At 37.5% G+C, this 16,500-nt stretch overlaps 1 protein-coding gene and 1 long non-coding RNA gene across 3 annotated transcripts in view; one reads left to right on the forward strand and one right to left on the reverse strand.

Annotated features, from left to right (window-relative positions):
* LOC149556821 (uncharacterized) overlaps positions 1-16,500 on the reverse strand; it is a 215,317-nt gene that overhangs the window by 23,814 nt on the left and 175,003 nt on the right. For both annotated transcript variants that reach the window (XR_016364788.1, XR_016364789.1), the window contains exons 4-5: positions 9,291-9,374; positions 158-241 (exon numbers count right to left, since the gene is read on the reverse strand). This is a non-coding gene — a long non-coding RNA (uncharacterized LOC149556821). The remainder of the gene's footprint in view (positions 1-157; positions 242-9,290; positions 9,375-16,500) is intronic.
* Positions 1-16,500, forward strand: part of LOC149556822 (hyperosmolality-gated Ca2+ permeable channel 1.5-like) — a 211,098-nt gene that overhangs the window by 19,570 nt on the left and 175,028 nt on the right. The gene's annotated exons all lie outside the window — the stretch shown is intronic.

Below are 16,500 nucleotides of genomic sequence, written 5' to 3' on the forward strand. Positions count from 1 at the left end.
CAAGAAATACAACTAATATTTACATAGAATGAAGTGAATATAAATGCTGGAAATGGAAATCTCACACAAGTTGTGAGTATGACCGCTGCTTCTATACATACTGAAAATAAGAAAAATATAGCATAAGGAAGTAGAGTCAAAGGTAACAAGTCATTGCCTTTCAGCCTTTGACTGGTTATGAGTCCGTTGTTGCCACTCCTGGTCCAGCTCTCGATCTAATGGCTCCGTGATGTTCATCCTCCTGCATGGGAAAAAAAATGGGGTTAGATCTTAAACGATCTAAGCAATAACTGGTTATTATCAACTGTGTACCCACACATGCTATATATTTCCTATTCTGAATACATATAAAAATAGCAAAATGAATTCTAAAGTGCTTTAATGCAAAAAGAGAAAAGTATAATGTTAAAGGGACATATTAACTTTGGTATGAAACCTTCCATTATAGTCAAGAATATATGCAGAGCACAGAAGGGTAATTTATGGGAGTCACGAGCCCGTGCTCGAACCTCATAAAGTATTCTTTCAAATATAACAGAATGAGATAGTCCAGCAAAATGTTAGTTACTCCATAAATAATGAAGATTTTACATAACTTGCTGTAGTGCTTTTCGTGTCAAAGAAAATCACAGGTCTGAAGTAAAAGGTGCTCAAGCTTCATATTCAGCAAGAACCAATAATCAAATCTGGTATGAATGACACTTTCAGCATTTAACAACCCTCATAAAATCATAGTCTGCGATCATTCTAACAAGCAGAACCCAGCATGGAGGAAGTACAACGGCATTCCAACAAGTAAATGATATGAAAGAATAGTACTATTGTGGTATCTGTTTCATTACGGAAAAAAGATAGGAACATTAAAGGGACATGTATTTCATTGCATGAAACCTTTTGTTTCATTTCTATCAGCTACATAATGTTATGAATACAAATCAGCAACATGCTAAAAAACAGAGAGAACTGTACATATGTCTTCTACATCATTGAAGTATAATGAAACAGAGCATGGCTATGTGTGTTACAAGACAATATAGATCACAAAAGAAATCCAAGTTAAGCATGCTACAGGATTCAAAATGTATAGTGCCATTGTTCATACAAATCTGAATTACAAGAAACATTAAAGGGACTGAACTTAAAATTTCCGAAAACCTTTTGTTTCAATCAAAGATACAATGTCAAGGAGGGCTATAATTTCCACAAAGGCCATTGAGATATGAATCCACAACAGCATTAAGGAAGACTTTGTTACAAAAGAAGGTGGAGTTAACAATAGTATATTTTGCTTGGAGTGTCTAAATTCAGAGAGCGAGGTTTTATTTACTCCTTGCGGTCATACGCAATAGACATAGCAATCCAGAAAATGAGCAGCATTTCTTCTCAAGCTCATGACTTACAGATCAAATAAAAGGCAGCAGATCAAGAAGAACTCAAGAAGTTTCTATTAATCAGCCATGGCATTTAATCAAAGTGAATCATGCTGACCCAGTAAATGATGGCTCCAAAATATCATACACAGCTACCAAATGAAAGGATGATGCTCACGTAAAATCAATCATGAGCAGCTAGAGGAAAGATTACAAGAAAAGAACTCAAAAATTCACTCAAATTTGCAGCAGAGAGGAGATGTAATACCCAGATTTTTTTTGTTACTTGTGTAGCAGCAGTGATGTGTAATTTCAAAAAATGACACAAGCAAATAAATGGGGTTTGCATTTTACCAACAGCCATACCTATTTCTTCATAGAACTAACAGATGTAGACACATATATTGAAGAAATGAGTGATGTAGATACAACAAAATACAAGTGATGCTGGAGTATGATGGCTAAGATAAAAAAAAAGTATGAATGTACCCAACAGGATAAAGTATACAAGAATCCTTACCATGTCAGCCTTCAAAGAAAATACAGTCACGATTTTGAGCATGGCACAAGCAAATGAATGTGCTCGGCCTTATAAAATAAGAAGCAAAGAGGAGAGGTGCCTAGAAAATCGCAGCTATCAAAATAAAGAATCGGTTTCAGGTAGTATAAAGTGATTTACCAGATAGGAAGCCGACCTAAGATCCAGAGATTCATTCCAGCCATAGTTTACCCACAACCTTGGAATGTTTCCATGTTTCTCCGAAAGGTTAAGTTTTCTGCAAACTTAACAGGGCGCAATTTTGGTAGATAACAGTTTTTGGCATGCCCGGTGGGACCAGTGACTGGTTTTTCTAATCATCTTTTGCAATATTTTTGCTATTGTTAGTGTGTACAGCAGTATTTTCAGCCTGGAAGAGGTTACAAAATTACACACTTGGCGACTCTGAGCTTTGGAAAGGTGGGACCAGTGACTGGTTTTTCCAATCATCTTTTGCAATATTTTTGCTATTGTTAGTGTGTACAGTAGTATTTTCAGCTTGGAAGAGGCTACAAAATTACACACTTGGCGACTCTGAGCTTTGGAAAGGTGGGACCAGTGGATTACAACATATGAGAAGAGTGCAAACAAGAAGTAGCTCTTCAGATTTTGAATATTTGCAACTATCTCCACCGAGGAGAAGAGGAAGAGTAGCTGAAAAGCCCAAAAAGACAGTGGTTTATACAAGAAGAGCCAAGTCTACTCCTGCTGCAGTTAGAGTTTATCCTGCTGTTCTAGTTTTCACTACACCAAGAGGTAATTTTTTGCAGGTTCCCATGGCATTACAAAGAAACCAGCCGTTTGTCTCATTTAATCAAGGCAGCCCTTTGAATCTAACTCAACATGATGTCATTCCTGTGGCCGCATTAAAAAGTTTGCCATATTTTATAGTTGAGGATCAAACCACCCCAGTTGAACACATTAAGGATGTGGCTAATCTTTGTGCCCTGCACCATGTCATAGAAGATAATGTTGCTGTTAGGTTGTTGGCTACGTCATTTAAAGGAAAAGCATTACAGTGGTTTAGAAGGCTACCGGTGGGTTCTATTGCTGACTCGGATCAACTTGGCATTGAACATTGCAAGTTTTTTGAAGACAAATCCGACCATCTATCCTTGGTAGAGGAATTGTCAACGATCAAAAGGCCCCCCCATGAGCAAGTAACAGATTTTAATTTCTGTTTCCAAAGGACGTGGGATAGAATTTCACAAATGGGAAGACCCTCAGCTGAACATGCTTTTTTATATTACTTAAGGGTTTTTAATAGTGATATAGCAGTTATGATACAAACTATGCAAGCTGTTACACTTCCGGATGCTTATGACGTAGTTGTGAGAGCAAAAAACAGCCTTATACTAGCTGGAAAAATTGCCCCAAGGCCACCTATGCCAATTTTTCCAATAGCGCCTGTAGTTCTGTCAATAATACCTTTGCAAGCAACCCCCTTAGCTGTTATTCCAGCAGCGCCAGCATTGCTAGCACCCAATACGCAACCCAATTTGCAAAGTAGTGCCCTTCCAGCTCAATCTACAGATTTGCAAGAGATTAAGGGTATTTTTGCAGACTCTTGGTAATGAAATTGTGAACATAAAAAAGCAACAAAGTCAAGGATATAGGCCTTACCAGCCCTCTTATCAATCCCAATATCAGCAAAATCAGGGCAATAGATTGCCTTACCAGCCAAATAACCAAGGCCAAAGACCAAAAATTAATACGAGACCTTATCAACCCTATAACCCCAATGTTACTAGCACCTCAAATGAGCTGGTTCCTACTCAAAACAACCTAGTTAGGATTATGAGTGGTGTTTTCTGTGTAACTAGCAACATAATCAAAGTACTTGCATGAATGGGGTCATAAATCAGGCCTTGATGGTTCAAAATATTCCAAATTCACAAGATGATGGTTGTAATGAAGCCACCTTACAGCAGCATGAAGGCAGACCACCAGAGACAACTCTATTAAATTGGCAGGACGATGATTTTTGTGGCATAAATCGGGTTGTTCTCTCTGTTGTAGACAATACCAGAAGCAAGAAGAGAGCAATAGAAAGTGGTCCGCAAGCTGCAAGCTCGTCTGGCACTGAGAATATGTAGAATTTTTCAAAGAGTCCAGCTTTAGCCAGTAATGAAAGGCCTACAGTTCCAATACAACTAGCTAGTGTTAACATTGACATTGCTACTGCAAAGGCCCAATCTAGGATTGGTATGACTTCTCTTAATATTTTGGATCATATGAAGAAGGAAAATGTATCTATTTCCATGTGGGATTTTTTGGGTGTTCCAGGTCAAAAGGACCTCCTGCAATTAGCTTTATCAGGTTTAAGTCTTTCTAGTAAACCTGAAAGCGAAGAAGCTAAATTTGTAATGACTAATGCTATTGCAAAAGGAAATGAGCAACAACCCCTAGCAGTCAAACCCCCACCCTTTTACGTATCTTTGATTATAGGAGAGCACCTAGTACACAACTGTATGATTTATTCAGGTGCAAGTAGCTCGGTGATGCCCAAACAAATTGCAGACAAGTTGGGTATCAAATATAAGCCACTTGAAAAGGGAGTTGTATAGCTAGATGGGACTGCTGTTAATACCATAGGGGTCATTAAAAATCTTGATTTAACATTGCAAGCTTGTCCAAATTTTTCTATCCCACAAGATATTTTTGTCATAGAGCTACCTCCTTATTTTGCTATATGTTTATCAAGGGATTTCACTGCCAAAATTGGAGGTTATTTGTCATCTGATTGGTCTCACATGTTATTTAGAACCAAGTATGGTACCAAAGTTACTATAAGATCAGAACCTATAGCCAAAGATCATATTGAGCCTTATTCTCAAAGCCCCATAAATGCCAACTTGCAGTGAGCAAGAGGAACGACCTGAAGTTCGAGAGGGTAACACTCAAACCGAGGAGATACCAGATATTCTTCTTGATGAATGGGCCTTCCAAAATCAAACTAAAAGTCCATGTGAAAATCTAGGACATGCTGGTTTGGGCATGTATTTGATACAAGAAGCTGATTCCTTCATTCCCAATCTGGAAAAAAGTGCAAATCCACAGATTGGACAACAAGATAACGAAGTTTGGGATGTGTTTTTTAATGGTGTGAGGAACAAGGTTGGAGCTGGTGGAGGTTGCATGTTGATCTCCCCAAGAAATGAGAGGTATTTTTCAGCTTTTCGTTTCTGTTTCAGTTGTTCAAATAATACGGCCGAGTATGAGGCCTTGATCCATGGATTAGAATGGGCAAGAAGGATTGGTGTCAGCTGTTTGAAGGTGTACGGGGACAGCGAGCTGATCATTAATCAAGTGAGAAACCAAAATGTTACCAAGAACAAGCTACTTAAATCTTACTAGCACAGAGTATGGGATCTTCTTGAGGGTTTTGATGCCTTCAATCTCATTTCCATACCTAGAGATCAGAATAAGCATGCTGATAGACTGGCTGCTATTGGTGCTGAATTTGATATTCCAAAAGAAATTAGCAGTGAAAAAACCAGCCAGCATGTCAAGGTTGTTATCAGACCTGCTGTACCTGATAATAATACACATTGGCAGATTTTTGATAGCGACCAACAAATAGTCAATTTTCTAAGAGAGGAAGCCGACTTTTCTCAAGCTAACCAGAGGAATTTTCAGCATCAGTATGCTGATCAGATTATTCAGCTAAAAAATAATAAGATGCCAAAGGGTTTGGTCACCTTTGAATCCATTTTTAACATTGATGATGAGACTAGAAAATCAAAGGCCAGCATGCAAGTTCAGCAGGAAAATTATGAGGAAGTTGAGGTATTCAAAGGAAAGTTGTTAAAGCTGGGTAAGGTGTGCACAACAGAAGAAAAGCATTCATTTATTAGACTTTTTTAGGAATTCAATGATGTCTTTGCATGGGAATATGGCGATTTGAAGGGGTTTAATCCCCAACTTGCTCAACATACTATTGAGCTTGAACCAGATGCTAAATCAGTGAGGCAAAAACAAAGGCCTTTGAATCCAAAGCTAGAGCTGCTTATGCAAAAGGAACTGAATAAGCTGATTAAAAGTAGTATTATTTTCCCTATCAAGCATACTTCTTGGGTCTCAAACCTTGTGCCTGTAAGAAAAAAAAGTGGCGAAATAAGGCTATGTGTTGATTTTCGAGACTTGAATAGAGCTTCGTTGAAGGACCGGCATCCTTTGCCTTCTATGGAGCAAATCCTTCAAGTGGTCTCAGGATCAGAAAGGTTTTCCTTGTTAGACGGATATTGAATTTATAATCAAATTTTAGTAAGGGAGGAGGACCAGTTTAAGACAACTTTTACCACCAAGTAGGGTACCATAGCGTACAAAAAGATGCCCTTTGGTTTGTCCAATGCTGGGGAAACCTTTCAGAAAGCCATGGATATGGCTTTTGATAAGCTAATATATAGGAGTGTTTTGGTTTACCTAGATGACATCACTATTTTTTCTAGGGAAGCGAAGGATCATCTAAAGCACCTAAGGCAGATTTTTGAAAGGTGTAGAGAGTTCGGGATATCCCTTAATCCCAAGAAATGTGTTTTTGCAGTTCATGAAGGTAGATTGCTTGGTTATGTGGTGTCTAAACAGGGTATCACCATAGATCCTGAGAGAATAACAGCAATCTTGGCTCTTCCTTTGCTAGCACACAAGAAAGGATTACAAAGTTTTATTGGCCGAATAAACTTTGTTAGAAGGTTTATTCCAGATATTGCAGACCTGTTGAGCCCACTGACAGCCATGTTACGGAAGAATAAACCTTTTAGCTGGACTAAAGATGGGAAGAGGAGCTTTGAGCTGATCAAGGAGGCACTTGCAGCAGTGCCTATGCTTGTAAATCCTGATTTTTCTAAGGATTTTGCCTTATATGCTTATGGGGATATTGACTCTATCTCAACAATGTTAGTGCAACACAATGATGAGGGCTTGGAGCAGCCGGTGACATTTTCAGTCAAGGTCTTAAGGACTACTAGCTCAGGTATTCATTTGTGGAAAAGCATGTCCTCGCTGTTATAAGAAGTTAAAAAAAGTTTAAGCACATGTTGTCAAATAATAAGATCGTCCTAATGGTCGCTCATCCGAGCGTCAAGGAATTCCTTTTAAGTAAGGCTTTAAATGATAAGAGAGCTGGTTGGGTGACTAAGGTGATGGAATACGATGTGGAGATTAAGGTCACCAAGCTGATTAGGGGAAAAGGGTTATGTGAGCAGCTGGCTGATGCCGTGAGCAGCAAAGAAGGAGGTGAACATGCTGCTATTCTAGTTATTCATAATGGTGAGCAAGCTGTTCCAGATTCTGCCACTGATTGGGTGCAGCAAATGGCACATTTTCTACAAACTGGTGAATGTCCGTCAGATTTAGACAAAGCTAAGAGAAGGTATTTCTGTTTGCAGTCTATTCCTTATGTTTTGTTGAACAAGGTTTTGTTTAAGAAAGATGTCAATGGTACGTTATTGCGGTGCATTCACTCTGATCAAGTGGAAAGAATCTTAAAAGAATTTCATGATGGAGATTCAGGAGGTCATTTTGCCCCACGAACAACAGCATGGAAAATCATGCATGCTGGTTATTATTGGCCAGAATTGTTTAAAGACTGTTATGCCTAGTCTAAAAAGTGTGTGAAGTGTGCACTCTTTGCGGGCAAGGAGAAACTCTCAGCCATGCCTTTACAACCAGTTCAAGTAAGTCAGCCTTTCATGAAGTGGGGTCTTGATTTCATAGGACCTATTAATCCCCCATCTAATGCTGGTCACAGGTGGGTGCTTACAACAATGGATTACTTTACAAGATGGACAAAGGCCATTGCTTTAAGGAACTCAAATGAATTTGCTATTCTAAGTTTTTACCAGGATATAGTTACTAGATTTGGTGTCCCAGAATCTATAATATCTGACAATGCACTCGCATTTGTTGTTTTTAAAGTAACTGACTGGGCTGTCAAACATGGTATCTACTTGAGTACATCTTCAAACTATTACCCTCAAGGGAATGGTTTGGCTGAAAGTACAAATAAAAACTTAATAAGGATCCTTAAGAGGACAATGGAAGAAAATCAGAGAATTTGGCATTCTCATTTAAAGACTGCATTATGGGCAGACCGTGTAACTCCTAAGCGGTCAATTGGTAATTCTCCATATATGCTGGTATATGGGAAAGAAGCAAGGTTACCCTTATCAGTTGAGCTTCCAGCTCTTGATATTATGTGTCAGTTACGAATGTTTGAAGAAGAGGACCCTATGGCAGTCAGGTATGTTGAATTAATGGAATTGGATGAAGTTCGAAGAAAAGCTATGCAAACTTTGGAGTATCAACAACTACAAACTAAAAGAACTTTTGATAGGAGGTCTCCACCTAAGATTTTCAATGAGGGAGATGTGGTACTAAGGTGGGACGTATTAAAAAGCAGGCCAGGCAAACATTCAAAGTTTGACAATTTTTGGAGTGGGCCTTATATTATCTCAGAATGTAAATAGCATAACGCTTTTCAATTGTCAAGGTTGGATGGCAACATGGAGCGAATCCCAGTGAACGGGATTCACCTCAAGCATTGTTTCTGAGGTAGGATCTATCCTTGTATATAATAGTTTAGCTGTTTGGTTTTCCCTAAGTGCTGTTCCAGCGCATGCTTGCTTTAGTTTTGAGTGTTTCGTGTTTTCAATAAAGAGTTTCCAAGCTGCTGCACAACTAGGCAAAGCAGAATAATGTTGCATGCACGCAGATACCATAACCACATACCCATGCTTACATACATGCACATGCAATAGCATCCTCAAATCTGATAGTCACTAGGTAGTCCATGTACAAGTCCAAATCCACATATCTAAACATGGATACCTAGCTATAGCACCTACATGCACCCAACACCGCTCTAATTTTCCTATCTGTGTCATGTTTTGTGATTCGGCTATATGAGAATACGCAATAATTCCTTCCAGCTTAGTTTCACGAGCATAACTCATAATGATGAAGAATTTCTTCTTCACCACTGCAAGTAATACCAATAACACTGAGCTGAAAACAACAATCACTTATTCTCGTACACCCAAATTGACTCGCCCAATGGATTGATCAGTGAGGCTACTGGTTTTGATGTCTAGCAGGCAGACATATAGCATATGTTGCCAAAATTGTTACTAAAATTTTGCACAACTTTGAAATTTTAGTATGAAGGCAAAATGCATGAGTGTTATTCATTGTGTGCCCAAAGAATACAACTGTCCTTGTATTCTTTATTTTCAAGAAATACAACTGATATTTACATAGAATGAAGTGAATATAAATGCTGGAAATGGAAATCTCACACAAGCCGTGAGTTTGACTACTGCTTCTATACATACTGAAAATAAGAAAAATATAGCATAAGGAAGTAGAGTCAGAGGTATTGCCTTTCAACCTTTGACTGGTTATGAGTCCGTTGTTGCCACTCCTGGTCCAACTCTCGATCTGATGGCTCCATGATGTTCGTCCTCCTGCATGGGAAAAAATGGGGTTAGATCTTAAATGATCTGAGCAATAACTGGTTATTACCAATTATGTACCCACACATGCTATATATTTCCTATTTTAAATACATATAAAAATAGCAGAATGAAGTCTAAAGTGCTTTAATGCAAAAAGCGAAAAGTATAATGTTAAAGGGACATATTAACTCTGGTATGAAACCTTCCATTATAGTCAAGAATATATACAGATCACAGAAGGGTAATTTATGGGAGTCACGAGCCCATGCTCGAACCTCATAAAGTATTCTTTCAAATATAATAGAATGGGATAGTCTAGCAGAATGTTAGTTACTCTAGAAATTATGAAGATTTTACATAACTTGCTGTAGTGTTTTTCATGTCAAAGAAAATCACAAGTTTGAAGTAAAAGGTGCTCAAGATTCATATTCAACAAGAACCAATAATCAAATCTGGTATGAATGACACTTTCAGCATTTAACAACCCTCATAAAATCACAGTCTGCAATCATTCTAACAGGCAGAACCCAGCATGGAGGAAGTACAGTGGCATTCCAACAAGTAAATGATGTGAAAGAATAGTACTATTGTGGTATCTATTTCATTACGGCAAAAAGATAGGAACATTAAAGGGACATGTATTTCATTGCATGAGACCTTTTGTTTCATTTCCATCAGCTACATAATGTTATGAATACAAATCAGTAACATGCTAAAAAACAGAGAGAACTGTACATATGTCTTCTACATTATTGAAGTATAACGAAACAGAGCATGTTTATGGGTGTTACAAGACAATATAGATCACAAAAGCACTCCAAGTTATGCATGCTACAGGATTCAAAATGTACAGTGCCATTGTTCATACAAATCTGAATTACAAGAAACATTAAAGGGACTGAACTTAAAATTTTCGAAAACCTTTTGTTTCAATCAAAGATACAATGTCAAGGAGGGCTATAATTTCCACAGAGGCCACTGAGATATGAATCCACAACAGCATTAAGGAAGACTTTGTTACAAAAGAAGGTGGAGTTAACAACAGTATATTTTGCTTGGAGTGTCTAAATTCAGAGAGTGAGGTTTTATTAACTCCTTGCGGTCATACGCAACAGACATAGCAGTCCAGAAAATGAGCAGCATTTCTTCTCAAGCTCATGACTTACAGATCAAATAAAAGGGAGCAAATCAAGAAGAACTCAAGAAGTTTTTATTAATCAGCCATGGCATTTAATCAAAGTGAATCACGCTGACCCAATAAATGACGGCTCCAAAATATCATACACAGCTACCAAATGAAAGGATGATGCTCACCTAAAATCAATCATGAGCAGCTGGAGGAAAGATTACAAGAAAAAAACTCAAAGCTTCACTCAAATTTGCAGCAGAAAGGAGATGTAATACCCAGATTTTTTTTGTTACTTGCATACTAGCAGTGATGTGTAATTTCAGAAAATGACACAAGCAAATAAATGGGGTTTGCGTTTTACCAACAGCCATACCCATTTCTTCATAGAACTAATAGATGTAGACACAGATATTGAAGAAATGAGTGATGTAGATACAACAAAATACAAGTGATGTTGGAGTATGATGGCTAAGATAAAAAAAAGTATGAATGTACCCAGCAGGATAAAGTATACAAGAATCCTTACCATGTCAGCCTTCAAGGAAAATACAGTCACGATTTTGAGCATGGCACAAGCAAATGAATGTGCTCGGCCTTATAAAATAAGCAGCAGAGAGGGGAGGTGCCCAGAAAATCGTAGCTATCAAAATAAAGAAATATAATGACGGCTCAAATATCTACAGCAAGTTGAAAGAAAGAAACATTACCTCCAGGCGTCCAAGAATGCAGTCAAAATGGAGTTACACGTGGCTTGAATTTATAGCGAAATATACTAGCAAAAAATTGCCACTCTCAGCCTGCTGTTCGGCCCGAGGCCAATGACAAAGGAAAGGGCGTTCAATAAAACCCAGTAAAGGAGAAGCAACCCTTGCCAGCAAGTCATGGCCCCATGAGCAAGAAAACTCGTGTTCTACCACAGAGTAAAGCCAACAAGTCTTCAAAGAAGAACCAGTGAAATCATGGCAGCGCGCAAGGCATAGGAAAACCCTCATTTTTTTCCCATGGCGGCGAGAGCTCATCCTCACATTTTGCAAAGTGCAAAATCAAAATGATTTTGGCATGGTTAGGGTATTTGTATGATGCCTTCTAGAGCTTTCATTCCATTGATTTTTGTGGGATTTTATTTTCTTCTTTTTCCAATTGTTCTATTTCATGCCGTGAGCCTTTTCTTTTTTGCTTGGCTTTAATTATAATTTTGCAAAAATTATTTTTCTCTAACTTTATTTTGAAGGTAAAATGAATATTTTGAAATATGCATTATACTATTAGGAGTGTGATTTTGATATATCAATGTTAACGATATTATTGAGTGATTTATGATTTAAATCATTTAAATAAAATTATTAACATTGTTAATCCAATTGATATATCAAAACAATACTCATAACACTATAATAAATATTTTTATTTTTTCAATTTAATAATATTTATAATTTATAATTCAATAAATATCAACTGGATTGATAATGTTAAGTGATTTAATGTATCATTTAATGACATTATTAATACAATTAATACTTATCAAAATATAAATTATAAATATTATTAAATTAAATATTAAACAATTTATGATTTATTTATCTAATTGATATTAATCAATATTGACTAGATAACTAAATCATAAAATATTTAATATTAATGATAAGAATAAGATATTTATTTTACTTTTAAAATAATTAGAAGGATATTAAGATATTTTTGCAAAGTTATAACATCAATCATGTGTTGATAAGACTGGAAGGTAGGAAGTTATTGCATTTTGGAGACTTTGAGAGTTTGCTTGGAGATACAACTGCATTTATGAGGGGCAGTTGATGATATTATCAAACCATGCCTTTTAGGGCTATTTTGGACACCTTTTTGAAGTCTTTTTAGAGATTGAAGTTTGGCCTCAAGGGCTTAATCTGACCTAGCATTTATGGCTTTCAAAATGCAGTTGGATGGATAGGGCATAAGGATGAGTTGAAGGCTCATTTTGTGGAGGTTCTTTTTCTTCTTTGCTTTGTTGTTTCTTGTAAGTTCTTCAGACTTCCTAACAGGAGCAGAGACCTTTTTGTAACCCATATTCAGAGAGATACAGATTTGCAGCACTTTGGATAGAAATTTCAGCTTATCCCTTCTCTTTTTCTGTGTTTGTGTGTCATGTTGATGCCTTCTACAGGATTGTTTCAGTCATTTGCAGATTGTAAGTTGTGTTACAAAGCAGTTTTGGATTGTTAGTAATTTATTCTCCTTTTAGAAGTTGTTATTTTAGCCTTCTTATCAGTTATTGATGCAAGGATTCTGATTATTGAGCTGTGCAAAGGAGTTTCGTTTTTACTGTTTTAATATGTGCTAATTATCTGTTAGATCTTAAAGATACTTTTCTGGTGCATCACCCTTAGGATTTAGTTTTCATTTTCTGTTATCCTTCTTCCCTTTTCCTCCATAAAAAGAATCAGTTTCAGGTAGTATAAAGTGATTTACCAGATAGGAAGCCAACCTAGGATCCAGAGATTCATCCAGCCACAGTTTACCCACAACCTTGGAATGTTTCCATGTTTCTCCAAAAGGTTAAGTTTTATGCAAACTTAATAGGCGCAATTTTGGTAGATAACAATTCCTCCTTCTAAAAGATTCTTTTAATTTAATTATTTAACTTTAGTCACTTAATTAAATTAATTAAATATAAAATAACCTTTTAATTTTAATTTATTTAATGTCTTTATAAAAAATTAATTTAATCAATTTCTCCTTATTTCTCCACTTAAGCTTTGGAGAATGTAAAGGCTAAGAACTCCATTGAGATGCTAAAAAGATGGGAACATTACAGTCTACCCCTCTTGAAATTGCTTTTCCACAAGCAATCTCAAATCTAGATACTGCAAAATTTCTTCACTCTCCCAAGTGGCATCCTCTACTGGCAGGTCCTTCCACTTCATCACGTACTCCCTAATAGTACGTCTCCTCAAATTCCTCTCCCTAAACTCAATGATAGCCTCTGGTACTAAAACCAATTTCCCCTCATCGTCCAAGGGTGGAAGCATTGTAGAAAGAACAATTTGGTGTCCTAATGCCTTTTTTAGATGTGACACATGAAAAACATTATGGACTTTGCTCTTTGCTGAAAAATCCAACTCGTAAGACATCTCTCCAACTCTCCTGATCACCCTAAAAGGCCCATAATAACGTGGCTTATGTTTTTCGGCACCACTCTTCTTGAGAGTGGATTGGTGGTAAGGCTGCAACATCAAATATACCATATCACCTACCTCAAAAGTCTGCTCAGTCCTCTTTTGATCAACATATTGCTTCTATTGATTCTGTGCCTTAGTGATATTATCTTTAAGAGCCTTCACAATGTCCTTGCTCTCCTGTGATAAGTCTCCAATGCTGGGCACTCTACTATTTGATAGCAACAAATCCATGAATCTGGGTGCCTTATATTCATATAATGCCATAAATGGTGACATCTGGATAGACATGTGATAAGTGGAATTATAACAATATTCACATAGATATATCCACTTAACCCAAGCCTTCTGTCGCCTTACTATGTAATTCTTGAGGTATTCCTCCACCCATTTGTTCACTATCTTTGTTGGACTATCTGTCTGGGGGTGGTAACTAGTACTCAAAGTGAGCTCTATCCCACACAATCTGAACAACTCCTGCCAGAATTGACTCATTAACTTGCTATCCCTATCACTTATAGTGCTCTGAGGTAAACCATGTAACCTAAATACCTCTTTAAAGAATAAATCTACCACCTGTGTAGCAATGTATGTAGTGTTGATTGGGAAAAGTGGGCAAACTTTGTAAGCCAATCAACAACAACATATATATAGTCTTTACCTTGGGCTCTCGATAGTCTTGTGATGAAGTCCATGGATAAACACTTCCACTTCCTCTTCCTATCAGGAATCAGAAGTGGCTTAAGTAAGCAGGTTGGGTAAGAGTGCTCTTGTTTATTTTGCTGGCAAGTAGGACACTCTCTAACATATTGCAACACCTCATCTTTGAGCTCTTTCCAAGAAAAATGCTCACGAATCTGCCAGTAGGTTCTGTAAAAATCTAGATGTCCTACCATAGGTGAGTCATGATAAACTCTCAACACCATCCTCCTCACCTATGACCCTAGCACCAAATAAATGCGCCCTTTGTAAATGATGATCTCATTCACAAGGGTGAAATCACTATTCTAGATTGATCCATCTATAAATCCCGATGCCCATGTATCCTTTGCATACTCTGTGAGGATCAAACATCTCTAATCCTTTGATATATTTGCCATCGAGCTCAAGCGGGGTTTTCATGGCAAGGCATCTTGTACTACATTCTATGCCGCCTTGAAATAGGCAATATCAAAATCATATGCCTATAATTTACTTACCCATTTCTGCTCCCTATCATTGAGATCTCGCTGCCCCAGGAAATGTTTCAGGCTATTGTGGTCAATTTTTATGTTGAATTTGCTACCCACTAAATACTGCTTGAATTTGGCCAAAGCAAGCATTATGGTCAACATTTCCTTATCATAAATGCTGAAGCTCCTCTCAGGCCCCTAAGCTTCCTACTCTCATAAGCAATTGGGCATTTGTCCTGCATAAGCACTGCTCCAACACCTTCGCCAGATGCATCACAATGCAACTCAAAAGGTTTGCTAAAATATGGTAATGCTAGCACTAGACAAGAAGTCATCAACTCTTTGAATTTATCAAAACACTCCTGTGCCTCAAGAGTCCATAAGAAAGCCCCCTTTCTCATCAAATTCGTCAAGGGTGCTGTATGCCTGGAATATCCACTAACAAACTTGCTATAGAAACCACACAACCCCCAAAATCCTCTCAATTGTGTCAGGTTCACTAGAGTAGGCCACTTAATAATAGCACGAATCTTTTCAGGATCCATGCATACTCCCTGAGCATTGATTATGTGATCTAGATATAATAACTCTAATAATCCCAAATTACACATTGATTCTTTTGCATACAAGGACTCCCTACTCAAAATGCTCAACACAGTATCTAAGTGTCACACTTGCTCATCCCATGTCCTACTATACACCAGGATATCATCAAAGAAGACTAACACAAATTTCCTCAACTGATGCTGAAAGACCCTATTCATTGCGGACTAAAAAGTAGCTGGAGCATTAGTTAGCCCAAATGGCATAACTATAAACTCAAAGTGGCCACAATGACAGCTAAATGTCATCTTCTCTATATCCTGCTCACTGACTTGGATATGATGATAGCTTGATCTCAAATCAATTTTGGAGAAGAAATAAGCTCCATGTAGCTCATCTAATAACTCATCAATCCGTGTGATGGGATACCTATTTTTGATAGTCTTTTTGTTTAGGACCCTGTAATCTGTGCACATTCTGAGAGTAACATCCTTCTTCTTCACCAAAACCATAGAAGAAGTGAAAGGAGACTTACTTGGTCTGATGTGCCCAATAGCAAATAGTTCCTTGATGGTTTTCTCAATCTCATCCTTCAATCTCTTTGGATGCCTATAGGGTGTGATCATGATGGGTTTAGCACCCTCCTCTAACTCAATAATATGCTCAATACCTCTATCTGGAGGTCTACCTAGTGGTATTTCACTGAAAACCTTGTAGTGCTTGATTTTCAATTCCTGTATGTCTAGGTGATATTTAGATTTTTGCTGCCTTTGTGATGGCATTAAAGTGCAATGGGCTGCCCACTCAACCTGGTCATGTCTCAATAAGCTCTCCATGCATCTGCAAGACATCATCCTAAACCCACTATCACAAATGGCCTTAAGTATATGGGTCTTCCCTTATGATTGAAACCTCATCTCCATATCTCTCAAATTGAGAGTGAACTCCCCTATATAATGTAACCAAGTCATGTCGAGCATTAAATCTGTATCACCCTTGTTAACAAAATAAAATTTTTCTTTGAAATCAAAGTTGTTGATCTTTAGGGGCAGACCTATAATCTTCCTGTCACATGTGAGGATGTAGCCTTCAGCTACCCTCACTCTCAGACCCTCAAA

Source organism: Cupressus sempervirens, chromosome 5 (assembly GCF_028749045.1).
Source record: "Cupressus sempervirens isolate cs-2001-9-10 chromosome 5, ASM2874904v1, whole genome shotgun sequence".
Lineage (NCBI taxonomy): Eukaryota > Viridiplantae > Streptophyta > Pinopsida > Cupressales > Cupressaceae > Cupressus > Cupressus sempervirens.